At 39.2% G+C, this 21,854-nt stretch overlaps 1 non-coding gene across 45 annotated transcripts in view; it reads left to right on the plus strand.

Annotated features, from left to right (window-relative positions):
• LOC308197296 overlaps nt 1–21,854 on the plus strand; it is a 722,739-nt gene that overhangs the window by 95,185 nt on the left and 605,700 nt on the right. For 2 of the 45 annotated variants that reach the window (XR_013952744.1, XR_013952745.1), the window contains exons 3-4: nt 1,590–1,709; nt 3,732–3,825. The exons of the other annotated variants lie outside the window; for them this stretch is intronic. This is a non-coding gene — a transcript (uncharacterized protein). The remainder of the gene's footprint in view (nt 1–1,589; nt 1,710–3,731; nt 3,826–21,854) is intronic. 45 annotated transcript variants of the gene reach the window in all.

Below are 21,854 nucleotides of genomic sequence, written 5' to 3' on the forward strand. Positions count from 1 at the left end.
TCTTTCTTTAGGCTCTGAATCAAATCCATTTGAAATCAGTGGGGTACTTTCTTTAGACTTCAAAGAGCTTTGGATCAAGTGTGGTGGTGGAAGTGCGGGTCAGGAAGTACTGATCTGAGCTGCATTGCCTTTTATCTTCCTTTTCCCTTATTTGCTTTAATTTCAGAAGGGAACATGCTATATTCTGTCCGTTCTCAAGCAGTCGTGGGCCATGAGCCACCAGAGCCTGACACCGTGTCATTGGGCTTTCAGGATAGGAAGGTGCACAATTCTTCTGTTCTCCTGGCTCCCTCTCACCAGATGTTCTTTTCCTTTCTCATTACATGGTGCAGTGGAAGAAAGTACCTGGCATCTTAATAATATTAGTTTTATGATAATCTGGTCTTCAGCTGTGAGGTGAACATCAGATGCTTACATGGTTTCTCTACCCACACACAGAGTGTTTGTGTGCATGTAAATTTATACTATAGTATTGCTGCTACAAAATTATTCAGAATTTAAAGGCAACTATGAGTGGGTATATATGTGACAGAGGCAGAAACAGATGATGTCCCCATTCTGCTAAAGGGATAGCTGCTATTGCGTAGCTTCCTTTTGCATCTGGCGGAAGGACAAAAGACTTCTTGAAATCCTGCTGCTGAAAACTGAATCAATTTTTGAGGAAAAATTATTCACTTAAACTTCTTCCCTCTGCATGCAGAAAGGGTGCATTTCCAGGCAGGCCCAGACAGGGCTATGGCCATTTGAAACCCAGGGGCAAAATATTCCATCCACTTCCCTCCCTGCTATTCTCCTTCCCAGTGTCCAGCTTCATGCCTTTTTCCCGCCCCTCCTTTCCCTTCACTTTCTGATAACTGAGCACAGAAAACCTTTTAACAGTGTATGCACCTGTCAGGGCAGGCTGGAGGAAAGAGATGCTGGAGTAGCTGTGATTTAGGGGTCAGATTCTCTGATCAGGGAGAACATGAGGCATAGCCAACCTCTCCCAAAGAGCAGAATAGGCAGGTTGGATTTTTCTCGTGGAAATTAGCAAAAATACTCTTCTAGAAAGAGCGTCTTACACTCTTCCAGCAAAATCTCTATTTTGCTGACTTGCAGTGTTTGCATTTGTGATGATCTTCCCATAGCAAAGAAATTCTGCTTCCGGCAACATTTTGCAGAATAAAATTCTTGTAATCCTCTTCTCTGGAAGACTGGAGAAAATACGCTCTGTAATGAAATGTTTTCTGAAGATGGAGTCTCAGATGCTCTTCACACCAGAAGAATGATTCCTAACTGACACCACAATGTGCATTTTGCAAAGCATGTTTACAGTTAGTAGTTAAATATATTAGTGAGATCACTGACATGACTGAAAAAATAATTTTCCCTCCCATCCTTTCCCCAAAATAAAAGGAACAAAAGCCTATATACTGTATAGAAACTACGTAAAGCCTCCAATATGTTGTACAGCAGATGTGGTCCTGTCAGATATGAAATTGAAAGAGGGTACCCCAGGAAAGTTTCATGTTAATTATTTAAAAAAGCATTGCTTGTGCATGATCTTTCCTGCTTCTGTCTACTCTTTACGCTGTCTCCTAATATTTGAGCTCTTGGCACCATTCAGATGAGAGCTGGGGATTCCTGTAGAGTCCAGCACGAGCACTGACAGCCCCTGAGGGTGCCCAGGCGGACACTGTGTTGTGGGAGAGTGCTGCTGATATCCTCAGGTAAGAGCTGTGTTCCTTTACATGGTAAATCTGATGAATCTATGATCTGTACTGCATTTACGTATGCAAGAAGACCAACTAGGAGATGTGCTCATGTGTGATTATGTGACCACTCATTATTTTATTAACTGTGACCTCTCAGAATGGATTTATACATTCTGCCAAAGGAGAAAAGAGAAGAAATGTGAGTGTAGTGTTTAGCTGAACAGTGAAAGAAGCTGAACTGGAAAGAAAAACACATGGTTTTTGCTATTAAATGTGCTGGGAGTTTATCCAACAGATAGCTGATTACTTGGTAACTCTAGGATGTTACCGGTTTCCATGGTGGCAGACTACCAAGAAAAAATGTGAACTGGTATTTTCCACCGCTGCAGTTCAATAGCTTATTGAAATAGAAGAGTGTGCTCATGAATTGCATCTTGAGTTGGAGGCTGGAAAAGTTGGAAAATCTTCCCAAGTGACTTGCTGTTTGTGTCCAGAGATTTGGAAGGGATAGAGGATGAAGTAGTGCTGCCATGTTAGTTTTGTGCCAAAGGAGTTTCATACTGAGGACAGATCTACCAGGAGCACAGCGCTTTTGTGTACCAAGCTCTTTGTACTTGTACCTATGTTCATCGTGATTGCTCCCTTTGGTCTCTAGAGACTGAGACTCTGGAGACACTAGCAAGAAATATTTGTACAACACAGCCACCTTAACCTGAAAACTGGTCACTAGGAAAGAGGATACTGGACAAATATCATAAAGACACATGCATGTATTATTTTTTCTGTGTGTGTGTGAGCAGTGACCAATATTTTCAAATAATGATGTATTGAAATCTCATGGGAGAAAACAACGAAGTCGTTGATTAATCATGCAACAGCAGGGAACAAAGCAAGTATACAGAATCCCTAGGTATATTTGAATTTCATAAACAGGATTATATTCTTCTATGCAACTCTAATTCAAAGCTTTTGAAGCATCCATATTAGAAGACACTAGCCTGGAGTAATAATGTGATTGATAAGATGAAAGAAAACTTTGAAAGAACTGGTATTCTCTCTGCTCAAATAGAAAAGGTGCTTTAGCGTTCTCAATAGGATTACAAGCTAGATACAGGCACAAAAGGCATGAGGGCCTTATTCTACTTCTGCTGTGTCTGGTGTACATAATTACACCTGCTCAGGGCAGGTTCAAATGAGGTACTCCATTGCCATCGCGTTTTACTCCCCTGCTGAGAGTCAGTGTTTTAAATTAAAACCCAAAGAAAGCTTATAAAGCCAGGGGGCTATGAGGAGAAACAAACACTGTGTGTTTTTGACCTAATGCAAATGAAATATTCTAATTCAGAGTCTGAATCTATAACCACAGTCAGATTGAACTTGACTAGAGAGAGTCCTCAGCTGTTAAGTGTATAAAGCTGTTTAGTTAAAGGCCACGTTCTGCCATGCTTCCTTAGCAATTCCAGTGCAGCCACCTCTGTTGTCATTCCCAGATAAGAGTGCTGGTATAGCTGCATCATTCTTGTTCCTGGAATGCTCAGACTGTTCAGAAGAAGAAAATCTATGTAGAGTTAGGGAAAAGAATTCCCAGCCCCTGTCAGGTAGTATCTGAAATGAGTATTGAAGCCAGAAGCACACCTATTCCCTAGTATCTCCCTCTTGTTAATTTGGTTTAATGTAATGGCAGCTGGCCTCATTGGCATGTGCATAGCCAGCCCTCTGTGAATGCCAACTTGCACCGCACATCTGACATCATTTTGGGAATAAAGCATTTAAAGAATGACACTGTTATTAGTTTGGAAGCAGAATTTGACTTTATATGTGTTCATATATATGATTCTATTTGTGAACTCTGTTCATATATATACACGTCTATTCCATTTGGATTACCTTTTACTGCATACTTTTAAATATTTGTCAATAGGTAGTTTAGGATGTGGGTATGATACAATGATCAAAGAATGTAGCATGCTGAAATTAAATAGGAACTTCTGCATGAAAGTAAATAAAATGATACATCTTTCATTTGAATTTTCACAGTTGGTTCTGTAATGGCAGGAAGAACAGCAGCGTAAGAAGCTTTAATAACAATGAATACCTACTTTTTTCCCTGGCCAGTGGAGTCTGTTATCCTGTAAGTGCATTCCCTTATTTTGGCTTTCCCTATTCCCCCTTAGATTTGTGTCACTGCTGGGACGAGACCCAAAATGCTATGGAGATTAATTGACCAAACTTCTTTATCTATTTTCTTCAAAGAACCATCATGTAAAAATGTTTTTACCTTTGTCAGCTGTCTTCACAAACAATATAATCCATTTATTTTCATTTTCTTAGCTGATTTAGGCTGTTATATATGTTAAGCCTTTCAGTAAATGAACTTAAAAAATTAATACTTTGCAGGTGAAAGATCTTACTTTTATTTTAATATCAAGATATCTGGCTTACACAAGCCTTCTAAATGATTAGCAGCATATCTTAACAAGCCTGTTGAACAGGAAAAAAAAAATCACTGATGGAGTTCTCAGCTGTTTTCAGCGATGAAACAAGGGCTGTGAAAGATTTAAAACAGAAGAATTACCTAATTATCTGTATGCATATGAAATTGTATCATCAGGTTTGCAGATGAGGCAAACAAAACTGCCATTTTTTGCTCATGTGGAATTAAGTGGGTATTGCAATTTGCCTTTTATTTTAGCAGGGGCTGAATTAGAGCCATCTGCAGTTCTACTATATAAGTGTGAGAGAGATTGTGAGAGCTCTATTTTCATATCTCTTTTATATAATAATAGAATTCTATGATAGAAAAAAATACAAAAATGAAAGACCGAGAGAAAAGAGAAGGTTGTTTGGGGAATTTGGATAGCAATTTGATAAGCAATCTTAAATTCTGGATTTTCAGTAGTAGATAGAACTGCCTGGAAAGTTGGAAAAGCCATCTGAGCTGAGGCTTTTGTTCAAAAGGTCTGAGATGAAAGCAAGCTGTGTGAGTAGGTATCTGCAATAGGAGAGGAAATGGAAGGACCGATTATTTGAGATAGAGAAAAAATTATGCATCAGCATTGATTAGTTCCCTAAAGAAGCCCTGCTATATTTTTTTTTTAACTTGCACTGTGCATTTCAATGAATAAAGGAGCATGAATGAAGTTACATTTTGTATTTGTGTATGTGTACTTTAAGTGCAGTTTTAGCATGAATTAAGCCTGATGGTTTAATTTTAATTTCCAGAGGTCTTGGCATTTAGTATTAGGAAAGAGAATACAATTCTGAGCATAAGAATGAGATGGCTCTCATGCAAATAGCTTTTTGAAGCAACTTTATTTTTAGATCTTTTTTTCTCTCTAGTGACAAAAAGAAGGAATTTTATTTGCTTATAAGACATAAAGAGGAAATCCCCCACAGCAGAGGTATCAGCTATTAGAAAATGGCCTGATTACAGAGTCCAGAACACAGTGTTCAGCCACCGCCTTATTCCTCCCCCAGACAGAGTGGGGATTACATCCTGCAAACACGTCTTTCTTTGAGAGAGTGTTTCCAGTCCTGTATCTTCCTAGCAACTTAGAGATATTTATGGGTGTATAACTGCATATTCCTTGAGGCTGGGAAGGGATGCATTACACCAATTTAAATCTAATGATTTTATTTGTATATCTAAAGCCCAGCAATTATTTGGTGTGCATAAATCAGCCTAGACTCACAGTCTGAGAGACGAAGGATAGAGATGGCATGGTGAAGGTAACTACAAGCCATTTCTGTATCCTCCTGGGTCTTTGGCACATGGTGAAACCTACATGGCTGAAGAGGTCTAATAAGGAGACCTTAAGCACTTGAGCCAGTGGACTAGCACAGCTTCCTGCTCAGGCCCTAAAACAGCAGCCTAGGGCTGCTCCTCACCAGCCCTGCTCTGGTGGAGAGGGGTGATAAGGCTCAGGCTACCCCGTAGGTACTACCCCAGGCTTAATCAAAGCTCTCCTGAAGCTTTGTTGCTGTTACATGGTGGAAAAGTGCCGTTACAAAACAGTGATTCCATTCGAGGTTTAAATCTAGAGGTACCTTTTTCACACAGATGCTTTGTTTTCCTACCCAGAAGAAATGACAGACAGAAGGGATTAATGTCCTATTTACCATGCAGCTGGTTCTCACAGCAACAGGCAGCATAACTACAACATGATGGTACCATTTCTCGAGACCGATCTGAGGGATAGCATGGTAAAGCATAATATAAAACCTGCATAATCAAAGATATTGGTAGAAGCTAGCAGGATTCATGGGTATGCTTCCTTCTTTTTAGGATGTGATAACACTGTGATTTTAGGACAGGAAGATGATCTCATGTAACAAATGCACAGTTTTTCTTCCTCCTGTTGTTTAGCACTGTATTCAAGATGATCTCAAACAACATGCCTGCCAAAATTTATTCAAGAATGTAAGGACTTACCATGATGCGCACTTAGATTAACTGGAAATAATTCAGAAGAAAAGATGTCGCAGCACATCCCTGTGTGTGATGAGCTGTTTGTCATTTTCTGTTTTAATGCAGATGCTAGCAGAGTACAGACCTGGAGATAAGTGTTTTAAATAGAACACCCAATAGGTCTGAACCAAAGAGATTCATAAATATTCAAGCAAACTCTGCTTCCCTTGAAGCCTGTGGTTAAATCTGCCAAGCCCTGTAGCTTCAACAGAACTGTACAATTGAGATCAGTACAAACCTTGTGACTGTAAGTCTTCACATCAGTTATTGCCACTTAGTAAAATCTGCCAGTTCTTAAAGGACTATTTTAATAATAAATACATAATAATACGTGAAGATAATACAGCTGGATTGGGGGGTTATTTAGCCTATAGTTAGGTAGGCCAAAGGAAGGAAAAACTAGGGGTTTCAGAGAGAAAGGGAGGGAGGAATAGAGGACACACCAGGACTGCAGAAAAATGAAAGAGAATTTGTTCTCCTTATCTTAGGTGGGTAAAGCAAGAAATGATATCCTTAAGTCGGAGCAAACATGATTTATATTAGCTGTTAGGAAGACTTTTCAAAGTGCAAATTTCTAAAGCATCTAAAATCCACCACTGTTTCATCTCCACCCCAGAGAGAGGACTGTGGGGAGAAATGCCTGCCAAGAGCAATCTCTGTGTTTACATGATCTCCTTGTCTATTGTTCTCCCACCATGGGGTTTTCCTTGGAACGAAGTGATATGAATCACCAAGTGAATATTCAATTAGAATAAAGAGGTTCACCCAGTCTCTAATTCATCAGTGATCTGTATTTATACCCCTGCTAGCTCAGTGAAAGAGCTACACCATTATTTTCTGTTGCTCTATAAATATAGATGAGAAACAGTTTTGTTGATACATTTAAATAAGGTAAGCAGTGGAAGAAATTGAACTTGGAGCACATTGCTCTATCTAACAGCTAAATCAGACTTTTTAAATGAAATATGACTGAACTGATGCTGCTTCTTGCTGTTTTTTCTGGAAATGTGCAAAGATAGAAGTGAAAAAAAGAGAGATTGAGTATTCAGCTTGGAGAACTGTTTCCAGTATTTGAGCTCAAATTCTCTTGAAGTACAGAGTGCTGAGGCTGTGTCTGTGGATTTCTTCAGCTTTAGTAGTAAATGATCTCTCAATGTGCCAGTCTAGACAAGAACTTGTAGTTTGTAATGTTAACATGAGCTTTCATCTTGCAATGGATGGCATGTGCTGTGCTTCACTCAGGTGCAAACACCACCTGGGCATTTGTAGGTGGTAGATTTCAGGCCAAATCAGAGCAATATATTTTTTTGTCTGACCATAGTATATTGTGGTAGGGATAGTCAAATGGGAAGATTCTTCAGTCTCAATTCTGTAATGTTTTAGGACTGTCAGATGTGGAAGCGTTCCCCAAGCTCAGTAAAAAAGCAGACTGTAGTGTCTATTCCAAAAATCTAGCAAATCAGAAATACTAACGGTTCCTATCAAAAGCATTTTATTCTTAATATATTGATGCATAGGACTCTTTAGATTAGGTTGACTTCAGTATTTTTAGAAAATAATTTCAAAAAAGCTTTTTTTTCTGTTTGACAAAGAAAATTTGCAAACAAATCTATACATTGAGAACACTGAAGAGTTAATGGAAAGGAAACATGATACAGATACTTTGTTTGAAAATCAAGATGTTCTCTTTCATGGGAAAGGGACCTCTTTCCTGGCTTTCTCTGTTAATGATATTCCAGTTGTTCTTGGCAGCGTGTTCATCAGCGGGGGCTCCCAAGGTGACCTGCACAGGCTCCAGAGGTGCGGTGCATTCTCTGTACTCCTCTAGTGTTGTGTCACAGGTAACATGTTAGTACGCTTGGAAATCAGACCTGTCTGCATGTAAACCCCAGACTAATCATTTCCGTTAAAATGGGACAGCTTTGTTTTCAGGCTTTCTATTGAAGGAGCCTGAATCATAGGTATTTAGAAGATGTCTAGTTCTTTTTTTTAATTTATTTTTTATTTTTACACACCTTTTAAAGTTATGCTGCAGGAATTGTTTGCAGTTGAACTTTCTGTATTTGAGGAGTACTATGTTTGCTAATAAAAGCTATTTCCAGAAACTTCTATGAGAAATATTTTCATATGAGCGTATGATAGCAATGTACAGGTACTGATTGTTTTCAGAAAACTCTAAGGTCTGACAGTCACCGCTGTTAAGTATTCACTGCTGACAGATCTGTAAAACATTAATAGCTTGCAATCATAACATCTACCTGCATTGGAATTTTGTCTTCTGTACATTATCATAAACCTAAACTCGTGAAAGTTTAACACTTGTTCTATCATGAAGAGAGCAATGAAGTGGGGATGTTCACATCTGTGATAACAGCTTGACTAGAGTAAGTAGGTTCTGAAAACAGCCTTTGAAGTAACTCATGAAAAATACCAACCAAGAGAAGCCCAATCTAGTAAAATAATCTATTTATACCACAAATGTTGCTTTGTTGTCATTCTGCTGTAAAATTTTTTTTTGCACATTTATATTGCTCATCATTCTCACCCCTTTGCAGTGTAAAATCTCTGACACTGGAGGACTAATTGCAGTTTAACCCATTGTTCAAATCAATAGGAGAACAAACGCAGCAGGAAATCAGCACAAGAAGCCACAAAATACTCTAGATTTCATTCCTTCTTGACTATGGTAATGTGGCTAAAATAATTTATGATAGGACAGTATTGTCATCTGTGACGTATAGTAATCGTCAATTCCAGTCCTTTCTTAGGCTCTGAACTCTGGGCCTGTAGCTCTTCTTACTGAAGACTTGTAACACAAGATTTTCTTACATACATGCTTGCCTGACAGAGCATAGAGAGACTAAGGGATTGAATCAGAAGGTCCTGGAAATGGCTTTCAGTGCTAGGAAGCAGCAGGGACTCTGCTTTTATATAAAAGCAGATCCTCTCCTTGGTGATGAGCAAGGCTGAAAACTGATGGAAGGAAGTTAGGGCAATTAGTACAGTAGCACAAGCCGGTGAGAATCTATTTTCACTACAGGTCATCCCACATCTGTATTGTGGCAGTGGAGCTCTTTGATATTCCATCTGGCCCCTGGCTCACCTCTCCCAGGGCACTAGCAGCTCCAGCTGCTCCCAGTTGACACCCTGAGGTCTCCTAGGGGATGGATTTTGCTCTCTCTCTCAAGCTCTTGGCCCAGGAGCAGTGGCACAACATTACTGCCTTCCTAGAAACTGGATCTCTTGAAGTCATGTGAAACAGCAGGCATTTCCCCACACCTTGGCCATGCTCGCTAGTTGTGCTGCACTTCCCCTGCGCTGTGATGCAGTTCATGATCACTCTTAAGCAGGGCTAGAAAATATGAGGAATGGGGTCTTGCAGGCACTGCCATATGGTGCTTCAGTTGCACCAGGGCTGTGTGCTTTTCTCTTCAATTAACCAAGCAGCTGCCTGTGTGTCTGAACTCAGTTTTTCCTGCTGTGATTCTAGGTTCCTTCTGAGGCAAGAAAAGGTATTTTAGGCATTCAGATAGAAGTTTGTGTGTGGATGGGAATACATTAATCACTCTGGTTTGGGTATTGTGTGGGTGGGAATATTACTCCTGAGAATTTTAGAAAGAAATGATGGCTTCAGTAGGCATCAATGCCTATTTGTTTTTGTCCTAGTTATGTCTCTTCCAAGTGTTCCTGTGCCGTATTGTTTCAGGGTGTATGAGCCTTTCTTGGGGTTTGTTTGTTTGTTTTAATGCCTAGATTCTGGATCCTGAAAAAAGATCCATGCTGAGCCTTACACCATATGACTGGACCATCTAAATTCTGTTAGGCCACTTAGAAGATGAACTGAGTCATTTTTGAAGGTCTTTCTTAAGGGCTTTGGCCTGAGAAGTTACTGTGATGTGTATTGAGAGTGAATTACCAAATAGGTATCTTCATTTGATATACCTTAGAACAGGTGAGGTAGTCTCAATGCAAACAATCAATCAAATTGGAATTGGTCTTGGTATTTATTGGTCTGCTGAAGAGTTCGATGAGGCTGGCTTTCAGTAGCAGCTCAGACCATGGTAGCACTCTCTTAAATTCTATGTCCATAACTCATGCTTATTAAATGTAATGTGAAATGCACCAAGAAGCCACACCAAACTTAATTTTCCTCTTTTATAATAGTAACGCTTTATGCAGTTGTAAAACCCTTGATTTGATTCTCTTGTCTAGGTTAATATTGCTTGGTATATCGAAAAATAGATTATCTATTAAAAAACAAAACAAAAAAACAGGCTGACTTTGAAGCAAATTAATCTTCAGATAAATACATAATTTGTGAAAATTATGTGCAGCGCCTAAGTAGAGGAAAAATACCTAACCCAGAAGAGAACAAAAGCTGTAGAAAATATTTAAAGGTAGAGAACATTAAAGATGCAGAGGGAAATGTTGATAAGGATACAAACCTAACTATAAATGCAAAGTCAGGATCAATCTAGGCAAATAATAGAGGCCATTTCCACGTAATTACTTAGAGAGGTGTACTGAAGAGTGGGCACTGCTTAATGCAAAGGCTGTTAGAACGATGGCTCAATCATTTTTCCGCAGCTAAAGTATGTGATTATTTCCTTGTGGAAATGAGGAACAAAGGAAGTGGATTTTCCATTTCTGAATGACTGTAAATATGTCCTTAGACATATTCCAGGCTGCATTTCTAAACACTTTAGAGAAAAAATAGGCTGTTTGGAAGGTTTTAAAAAAACTGAATGCATACATTTATATTTAGCTGAATTCTGTATGCTAATAAAAAGAGTAAAGGATATGGTCTGAGACTATTATTTATTTTACAGTGGCATCGAGATGTTTCTGGCAGATAAAATGGCTATTTCATATAATGAGACAGGACTAGATTATGTCAGGAAGCATGCTGATAGCATAAGCTTTCAGTTGACAATATTTTTTGAGAACTTTAGGAAGTCTTTGTGAATGAGTAAAATCAATAGGAAAAAAGACAGAAGGAGTTAAAAAAAACAAACAGACAAAACATCCCAAAACACCTACCTTAAATCTACAGCTGCATAGAAAGGATAAATGTTAGCAGATACAAAGGAGCCTTTAAGGGTGAGGTATTTGAATGGAACAGTTGGATGTAGGATCACTGTGTGCTTTTGATGTTTTTATCCAAGTCTTTGCAAGGAGGATCACCAGAACAACGCAACCCAATAATCTCAAGCAAAACAGAGCAATGAATGTGGAGAATCTGTAAACACAGTGCTTGATCATTTAAGAAATAAGATGCTTCAGAAGTCCCTTATAGAGAATAAAGCTACTTGTTGCCTTGAAACCTTTCTTGTTAAATGCTTTCAAATCTTAAGAGAACTTCCAAAACACAAAAGAACAAGTAGGAAGAAACACAGAGACTTGGGAAAGTTGGAGGTAGGAGGGGTGTTAGGAAGTGAAGTCACAGACTTGCAAATTGCTGTTTTTATTCATGGATGATAATTCAGCTAGTTTTAGATGATTATGATCAGCTCCTGATAAATATCACAGTGATAGAGATGTGTAAATGAAGAAGGTGATTTGAGGAGGATGGCTGGCCACCTTTCTGTTAGTACGTCCGTGCACAGCTGTGTATAGATTGGTGGGGTGGCTTCCTTGTTTTTGTGTATAGTGAAATGCCCGAGCAGTCATGTGATGGATAGTCTAAAATGCTTTATGGTTCTTTGTCCATAAGGTCGTGTAGCTTTTACATGCAGAGGTACGTATATAAGTATGTACAGAGTACGTACAGAATAACTTATCCACATAGGATATTAATTTGTTTCTGTGGATTATGAAGGTGAACTATGAAACCTAATCAAACATACTTCAAGTTGTTAGACAGGTTTACTTGCTTTCTAGACCAGATTTAAAAAATATTTAAAGGAAAACTTCCATGTATTCTAATGGCAGCAGGTTTAGGTACAATATCTCTCTTCAGGCCTTCCCAAAATACCTTCTCAAGCAAGGTCATCTTGCTCCCACAGACTTCCAAATATCGTTGGCAATTATGTGATTCTCAGGTAGGAAGCTTACTGATGTGTTTTGCTTCAGAAGTCAATTTGCATTGTGGTCTCCTGTGAGAGATTTTACTCTAGAAGCTGTGTCCAGTCAAATGACATATCTGTTGACAAATGACATAGCTGTTATCTAATGACATCCTCAGATGTATTATTTTATTATTCATACAAAGCTAGCATGCAGAGAAGAGTGCTAAAAGGACCCAAGGGCTTTCCTTCATCTAAGCTCTGGGCTTTGTATTTCCCTCTTAGCTCAGTCAGGCCTAACTGATTACAAATGCCTTTGCCTTTGGCGAAACTAGGATTCACTTTGTTTCCCCACAGAAATAAATTCCTTCATCTCAAAGGTCAGGTTTTCATCTAGTCTAACATCCTGTGTATTACCAGGATGCACAGAGCTTCCTACCAGGAAATCCTCCTCTCCATTGCCAAGAGCTTTGAATACTTGGGCAGAGGAAAAACTTCAAAGGTATTGCTAGTTAGATTGATTTCTTTATTTATTTTACTTTCAAAGGCATTGCTTTCCTTTCTGTGGATTTTCAGTCAACTGGTGCAGATACAACAGGTTCCTTTGAACCCTCTGAGTAAAAAATATCATAACCAAATGAAAGAAAGAGATTCTGCTTGAGAGGTATAATGGGCATTTCCCGTGGTCCTTGCACAAACAGGTTAAAATACAAAGAAAATGTTCTTTTTTTGTGTGTTACTTTCTTCTCCTCTTTCCTTGCTGGCACACTGTAAGTCTTTTGATAAAGCTATGCATCCTAGCACACACCTGTACAGCCTGGCAGGTTTTCATGTGCTTTTCCATCTTGATGGAAAAGTCCTGTATTGATTTCAAGATCCATCAGTGGAGGTAAACAGAGCCCTGTCTGAGGAAAGAACCAGCTGGGACATATATCATTGCTGTACATCCTCTCTGCTCAACCATGCCAGAACACTGAGCCACAGTGGAACTTAATAGCACGTTGAATAAAGGTTAGGATATTCTAAAATAAAACCAGAAAATGACTCAGCATCAGTGGTGTCATGTCTATACACTCACTTCGGGTACTTTGGAAAACTTACTCTAAAAGCAGTTGTATTAGGAGCAGCTTCTTAAAAATAATGTATGTATTTGAAAAACCAATTAGCTAAGCTAAGAGGAGGTTTTAAGCTTTTAAAAAATCCTGTTATCCATTGAGTCTGATAAGCCATGAAATCATATGAAAGTCACCGATTAAGCTCATCTTTTATTTTTTGAAATGGGGAAAAGATCAGATATATTTGAATCTTATTCAAGCCAATTATGTTCCTTCCAAACAAATGAACTGAAACTGTTAACGGATCTGAATTTGCCCCAGGCTTTTAGCTACCAAATCCACCTCATTTTGGTTGTTTCTCTAAAACACACCAAAAATATTGTTCCTTTATTGTTGTTAATCACATTCTCATGTGCTTCATGCCATGCAGAAAAGATTACACAATTGTGTATCATTTTATATAATCTTAATGAGAGAGCTGTAATAAATAGGAAATCTTCTGGGGAGTCTTTTGAGTTTTTAGTGTAATTATTACAGATGCGGATAGTCAGCGAATTGTATAGAATTGCAAAAGGTGTCTTTCAGGCGGTATTTTTTCCCCCAAACTACTGGGTCTCATTCCGGGAGCATTAAATTGAATGAATGAAGGGTTTTATAAGCTGTGTAGAAAGCAGTCGACATCTATACTGCCTTTTTAATGAACCACATTGTCACTATTGCCTGAATTGACACAAGGCCGAGGGTGTAGGAGAAAGATAATAAATGCAAAACTTCCCTCTCGCCCTACAGAGTGTAAATTCATTATGTGATGTGACATTTCAGTTGAAGTTGGCTGCACTTTGTTTCACATTCCTCATTTAGATACATTTCAAACGGTTAGATCTTTACTTTTCAGTTCTTTGTGGCTGACTGAAAGCTCTCCAACTCACAGTAATCCTGCCTTAACTACAGGAGAACCCAGAACTCCACAGTAATAGCCTTGATAAGGAGAAAAGCAGTTCTCAAGTGTATGTTTTGCATATTTAGAAAAAAAAAATATTTGGGGGAAGATTTACAAATTAATCTGTCATAAATGGCATCTTATTTATAAATGGTATAACTGAAAAAATGAGCAGCAAATTATGGTACTTAATATATTATGGCTGAAAGATTGCACTGCACCGCCAGTACTAGGAACAGTGCTCTAAATCTACGAGTTGGTCACTCCTTGATGGAGTATTTCAAGTTAATTTGTCTGATGAACTATCAAAAAATTAACTCCCCCTTTTTCTCTCCCTCTCTACATGAGGTAAAGACACACATCTTCCTGAAATGAGCACTCTGCATACAAAGAGCGTGGATTGAAGGCAAATTGATGAAGTCAATACATACACCACGTGCTGATGTTAAATCTATGGATTTGGTTCAATCTTGAAAAAAAAAAATGATGTGCTGCTGAATCTTGAAATATTTAAATAGGGCAAGAAGCACACATTTCATCTTTGGCCAAACAATCCAAAATCCAGTGTAGGGTCAAATTTTGCACCTGGATTTTCATGCAAGCAAGTTTTGATAAGCTTCTAACGGGCAAGGTGGCTTAGAGACTAAACAAGGAAATGCAGCAGCTGGACAAAGAAAAAATTATTCCTAGTCATACCTGAGCGGGTATGAGGAAGGGGAAAACTAATTGCAATACAGTCCTTTTCCTTACCTCCAATGTTTTATTGTACTGGATTATTTGCTTTTGACAGTCTTAACACAAGCAGCATCTTCTGCCTTCTGCTGTCAAAAAAACAATTCGTTTATTTCAGTGAGAGCTTGGGCCACTGTGTTCCATGTGTTTGTCATCTCCACGATTCACTTTTGTAATTCATTCACCCTACCCAGGCTTACTTAAGCTCCGAATGAAGCCATAATTCACAAATAGTGTGGTAAACCACATCCTCGGGCAGCAGCAGCGCAGAAAGCCTATTATACAGGTGCTTTATCACATCTGCTATACTGACTTCTGAGAGGAAAAAAACAATTCCTGTGATAGATTAAGTCTATCCCAATAAGGGCTTCATAAATCAGTGCTACCAAAGGCAGGATTGGTTCTGAATGTTTGTCAAGATCCAGGAGAGACTGCAATCTGGCAGATAGTCTAAAAAGAAAGAGAAATGCTCTAAATGGAACTGAGAGAAAAGACCAATCAAGTGTAGGGAAATGGTTCTAGTAACCTCTCATTGCTTGAGAGGTTGTAGGATTCACTCACTCGTTACTTCATCGTGGCATTCGTCCAACAGCAAGAGCAAAAGGAATCCCACAGCATGCTCAGAGGAGTGTGAGATTCAACTGGAAGAGCTCACTGCCTGTGGGGAGAAGTCTTGAGTCCGTATGGACCAGTTAAGGGCATATAGGAGGAAGAACATCATAAATCTTGTTAGACAATTACCAGAGTATTTTTGACCTTGGGGTTGAGGTTTTGCTGAAGGTTTGACAGCATTATTCCTTTATTGGAATTGTTTTGCTCAGTTTCATAAGCTCACTAATACCTGCAGCAGGAAGGATGTAGGATGTACCTCTTTTTTTTTTTTTTAAATGTGTGTGCGCGTGCAACTTGTCACTGTGTGTGAATGACACAATAACTTCTCAGACAAGGTTAGTGGCAGATTATCTGCCAAGATCCTGACAAGTAAGCAACTTCCAGCAGGACAGGTAAATCAGTCTTCCAGAAGGTTATGATGATATAAGACCTATGCATGAGTGAGAACAAGAACATTAGAGAGCAATGAGAGTGTGCTTGTCTGGGGAATGTCACTCAGGTCTAGGTTCTGAGCAGCCCCTTGTCCTAGACTCCTTTCTCAGATGCCCTGGCTGTGTTCAGGATTAAAAGGTATGGCAGAGAATTTGGAGTAAGACTCTGCTCTCTGGGAATGCTTATGCAGCTGCATGCTCGCTTAACTCTGCTGACCAATTTCTTTTCAGCAGAAAAGAAATAGCTATGCTGCACGGTCAATATGTATTCTCATCTAAGCCATGTATATGCAAGTTAATACTGTATGAATAACCCTTTGGACTTTTCCTCCATTAATCAATAAGGGAGGTATGAACTTTTTTTGCTTTTATTTAACAGAATAAATAAAACGCTAACAAGTATTGTCAAGCTAAGAAACTCAGACAAATCTGGATTCTGTGAGTTCAAACCTGTTGCAGAGAAGCTTCTGTGCCCTGCCGGCACAGTCACAATTGTAAACCGCATCGGCTGCTGCTCCGAAGTGGTCATTTATTTCCTCTGTTTCTTTCTGGCCCGAGAGATGCCAGTTACTTCTGACCTGCCATCCCCATCACAAATGCTGCATCAGTGTGTCTTTGTGAACCGTGAAGGTAGCTGAACTACCCTTCCATTTCCAAGTCCAGTTTTTAAGAAAGTTGCAATATAAACTGAAATCTGTGATCTTTTAGAAATATAGATCTATTTAGAAATAGATCTTTGATTCTATTTCTGGTAAGGGGAGCAGACTATAATTGGTAACAAGCATGTCTTTAAAAATAAAAATAAAAATCACTTTATATTTATGGGGGAAGGGTCACATAGACATTATTCCTATATCAAAATCACGCCATGTGTAGCTTATATGAAAAATCTTTGATATGACAAGTTATTGAGATCTCCCCTTTCAAGAATGAGCTTTAGTTAGTGAGAGATTCTTGCTAAAACAAATGAGAGAACCCAGAAACTGCACCACAACATCATCTGTTAGTCTCTCACCTAGACCAGGAGAAGTGAGTATCTTGTAATCACCTCCAATAATGTTTGTGCTGTGCAGGCATTTGTCTACATTTACAGTGAATTCAGCGCATGTTTCTTCTGTTGGTTTAAACAAACTGCTCCCCTGAGAGCTAACTCTAGGGAGAAGCACTAGGAAGCTGGCCTCATCTCCCAGCCCTAAAATACTACAGAGGAGAAGGAAACGACCTTACAGTTTTCAGGCCCAGGGGACTTTGCTCATCTGTTTTAGGGGCTTTTTGCTCCTGCTCCAGGTGTGTTGCAGATGTGCCAGCAGGCAGCCAGCTCTGCAGCAAGGCTGTGGAGTGGTACCTGATGGTGAGGAGGTCTGGTCCCACTGGCCTGCCCTCAGCCTGGTTGGAGTTCATGGTGCTGTTTTGTTTCTCTTCGATGGAAGCAGATGGCAAATGACCCTGAAGGCAGGTACCTGCATGGAGCCTATGCCCATGTCTAATTTATGACTATCACATGCAGCTGGAGTCACTGCAACTTCATTCTTTTTGCCAGTTGGGAAGGAAGGCAGTAAAATAAGATCTCTTACTTTATTACACACAAATACCCATTTCTGAAATAATGGGTTTTGGGAGTACTTTATAATAATGTCAAAAGCATTTCTATTCCTTCCACTTCATGGTGAAATCACTGGTAATTCCTGCACGTAGTCACTTTCACCATACCCAAAATGCTGAAAAAGCTGAAGAGGAACGCAAGAAGACTTTGAAAGTGTTTTATTTTAAAGTTATTGCTGATAAATATTTTTGCTTATGATTTCACAGAGTAGTCCTGTGGACTCTCACTGTGTTCCTGCTCTTCTAGATAATTACTTTAAGATACTGCTTTCAGAGAAAGAGAGAAATGTCCAAGATCTAATTTTCAAAAATTCTCCAAATTAACTCTTAGATTTCTGCTGAGCCTTGTGCATTTCTAATGTCAGACTGTGAGATAGTGCTACAAATTTTATCTGACTTAACTGCCACTCTCTGAACTGCAATTACTGTCGTCTGCCTGTAGGAAGAGAACTGGCTCTGTTGGAGCAAGATGCAGATCTGCATTGCTAGAGTTTCTCTAATATCTATCTTGTATGCTGGTGGCATGCTAGAATAAATTGATCTGTTTCATGCACAGATTTACTCCTTAATTAAAAAAGTTTAATTAAGAAGATCAGCGTTAATTTAAAGTCATTAAAAAACCCTTAACATATTGTTGTAGATTTATTAGTGCTAAGAAGCTTGTTATGTTTTCAGGCCTGCTAGGATGAATAGTGACATGTATGAGCAGATGTAATGCTTGCTTATAATGTTCTTTGCTGACATCAGAAGCACATAATAAGTACGAAAGCTGACGTGGTTTCATTTTGATGGAGTTAGCCTCTATATTTGTCATTTCTTTGCTGTTCTTTTGACTGCAAGTTTTAGCTAAAGTGGAGGGAGAGGATGATAAGTTGAGCAAGTTGTCATTTATTGGAGTCCAGTGGAGCCGTATCTACTTCGAATGCAGGAACAGGGAAAGCCCTGCCCCTTGTGCATGCATTGCATGGTTTCTTTTTGATATATGGGTACAGTAATTTTGTCTTAATTGTTCATAATATTCCCAGCAATCGTCTTACAAATTGCATCCTTTTAAATAGGACGCTGCTGCATTATCAGTTTGGGATTTCCTTTGTTTCAGTTAGTACTTTGGGGCTCTGACACATTATGTAGAGAATTATGTTTATAAAGTAGACAGTAGAAGAAATCTGATAGTGACAGATACCCTGGGGAAATTGTAGTCTCTAGGAAGGGAGGTCTGCAGAAACAGGTGAGACCAGCATCTGCCAGGGTACGTTTCCCTCCTGTCCATATGTCTCCCACATAGGGTGGCACCAGGCCCCAGCTGACCTCGTGCTCTCTCCCAGCCCTTCTCTCCTGTCATTCTATGTATTTTGCATTTTACTTACCAGTGAGCTCTAGGTTTCATCCAAAAGTTGATCTTTCTGGCAGTGGGGATTAGTGTATTTGTTTTAACAGCAAGGCTTTTACTTCACTCTCGAGTTTAAAATGTTATTCATGTTTTTAATGGTGGTGGATAACTAAACAAAAATTATCAGTATTCATCATTGCTGTAAATTTGTTTTGTTCCATTGAAGTCTAGGCAGTAATACCAATTTCACTCCATCAAAGTATGTGAGCTAGTATTTCATGTATACCAAAACATTCATTAAAGACAGTGAAAAATGCAATAGGCATTTCAAGTGAGGAGGCAATGGAGGTGGGCATTTCTGGAGGCTGAAAATGCTATAGATGCAAAACCATTTGCTTATGATTTTTAATATGCTATCAGATGGTGTGCACATAGATAATTGAACTTTTTGAAGTGACAAATTAACATCCTTAGAAATTAAATGTGATGTTTAAGAAAGTTACTGAGTGTTAATGGATTTCTTCATTTGTTTTTTATACATTGGGTATCATTCTAAAGCAATTCAGGAAAACAACAGAGGAAGCTATAAACATTTTGCGAATATTAAGATGAAGTTCCAGAAGAACTAATGAGTATGTAATTGGAAACACAAATTTACATACAAATTTGAACATGATTTTTCAAAGCTTGCAAACATCAAAGTGTATTAAAATGACAAGCTATCCATGCTAGTGTACAGTTTTTATTTTAAATCGATGAAAGAATGAAATCAAAAGGTTTTACTTGTGAGATGGCTAATTATATCAAATTGCTTTAGGCAAGAGGCAGCATCAAGCCCTCATGACATGCATCTGCTTTGCTTTTTTCTGTTATTGTATGCAATATCCGTGTACCTTGCGGGTCAGAAGTGAAACATGTGTCAGGCATATTAAGATAATACACAGCTTTCCATCCAGCAAATAATAGAGGCATCTCTTACTCCTACTTTGAACTCCAGGCAAATGTGCATGTATGAATCATCATTTCATTCACGGGATATAGAAGAAACTAGTTAGTCTCTGCTTTGCTAACCTGGAACTCCAGAAGCTGTTTGGACATGACTGACAAAGACCCTGAGCAGAGAAGTGCTGTGCTGAAGGGCAGCTGGTGCAGGGGTCACCGCTCTAACCACAAGACACTGATCACTGATGCTTTTGGCTTCACGCCAACCAAAGCCATTTTGACCCTTTGGCTTCGTGCTGACCATAGCTCACCCCCTGAATTCCCCATCTCTTATCGTTGCCTACTGCAGCTGGAGAAATGGGGAGCCAGAAGGGCTTCAGTGTTGTAGAGTTGTGTTTGTGCTGCTGCGCTCGGCTGTGTGAGCTTCCTGGCTCACATTGTGCTAGCTCAGGGCTTTCCGCAGCCTGTTCTGTTTCTATCTGCCACTGACTTGGTGCGTCCTGCTTTACATCGGGACTGTCCTAAATCCTTCATCAGTAGAGCCCTTTCCTGCAACCTTGGTTTGGGAGCTAGGAAAGCAGTTCATCTGGCTAAGTGAAACAACGGGAGCAGTGTATGAAATGAGTAAACAGTGCCTAGCTAGTAACTGTTTAATGTGCAAAATAGTTGTGTAGATGGCAAGAGGTTAAAAGCTAAAGAGGCTTGTGCACTAAAGTAATGAATAGTCATGGGTTTTGAAGGCCATGAGGAATATCAGAGATTTCCTCACTCTTACAGAGAACAGCAGCAAGTCACTGCAAACATTCTCATTGATGTGTGAATTTCTGCAGTCTTAAAATGCAACCTCACCTGAGGGTTCAGCAGGTTTAGCAGTGAAATGCATTACAGCAATTTAGCTGAATGGTAAGAAAAGTGTGGATCAGCGCTCCTCTCTTGACTTGAATTTCAACAGAAATACAGCAGAGAAATTCAATACTAATTCAGCAGGATTCTTACATATTGACTTTGTCTAGTTACTGACCTTTCATGTGAAGAAAACATTTGAGGCTTTGTGAGAGAGGCTGTGTATATCTGAGGTGGCTCTTAGTGCCAAGAAACAGCCTGACTGTGGAGGCTCCAGCAAAACCAGCTTTTTCTGCACCTAGCCTGTGGGAGGCAATGGGACCAAAGTGAAGCTGACAGCATGGAGAGTTACCACAAAAACCTGTCATAGTATGCCTACGGAAGAGTGAGAGATTCCTCCAGGAAGCTGCAACCACCTGTGGAAGAGTGGTTCACTCTCAACAGGTGGGTACTTGCAACACAATGCCATGGATTTTCAGGATATCATAATCCATCCTCTGCACCACTGCAACTATTCCTTTTGTCAGGGGCACATGGCTGAAAGAACAGTTTTTCTTTTTTTTCCATGAAATATAGCACATAATGACTGAGATGGAGAAAAGTGTACATTTAATCTGAACATCATCAGGCAGTCTTAGTCAATGAAATGTTCTAAGGAAACTGTTTGAAAGCTGTGGAAGTACCAGACTTTGGAAATTTAAAAAAGACTAGACAAAATACTGCCAAATATATGGGGGGGCGGGGGCGGAAATGCTGTCCTGTCAACGGTGACAGAGATAAGAGAATGTATTTCTTTCATCTTCTGAATTCTGGGACATACTTTACTATTTTCTGTAATTAGTGTATTATAGGCTATCAAAGCCACACAGAAACGTTATTTATTTTTCTCTGGTGAGAGGCGACCTGAGTGCTTCTCAGAGCTTAGTAAAGTTGTGGTAGGAGATATTTTTTAGCAACTGTTGCTGAGTGTTGTGAATGAAATGTTTCATAGGATTGGTTTGGATTTCTTCTTTTGCTTAAATAGTGCATATAAATTGGCCACTGTTTTTCCTAATCTTTTCCCAAAGGTTTTACTGGAGGAAAATGCAGTATGGTTTTCAGTATGGAAAAAGCAGGAGGAAAATGGGTGTGTTTTTTGTTTGTTTGTTTGTTTTGCTTTGTGTCGTGCTTTTCTTCTTTTCCTCAAAGAAGGAAAGCAAG

This window comes from Anser brachyrhynchus (assembly GCF_964034855.1).
Source record: "Anser brachyrhynchus genome assembly, chromosome: 6".
In the NCBI taxonomy this organism is placed as follows: Eukaryota; Metazoa; Chordata; class Aves; order Anseriformes; family Anatidae; genus Anser; species Anser brachyrhynchus.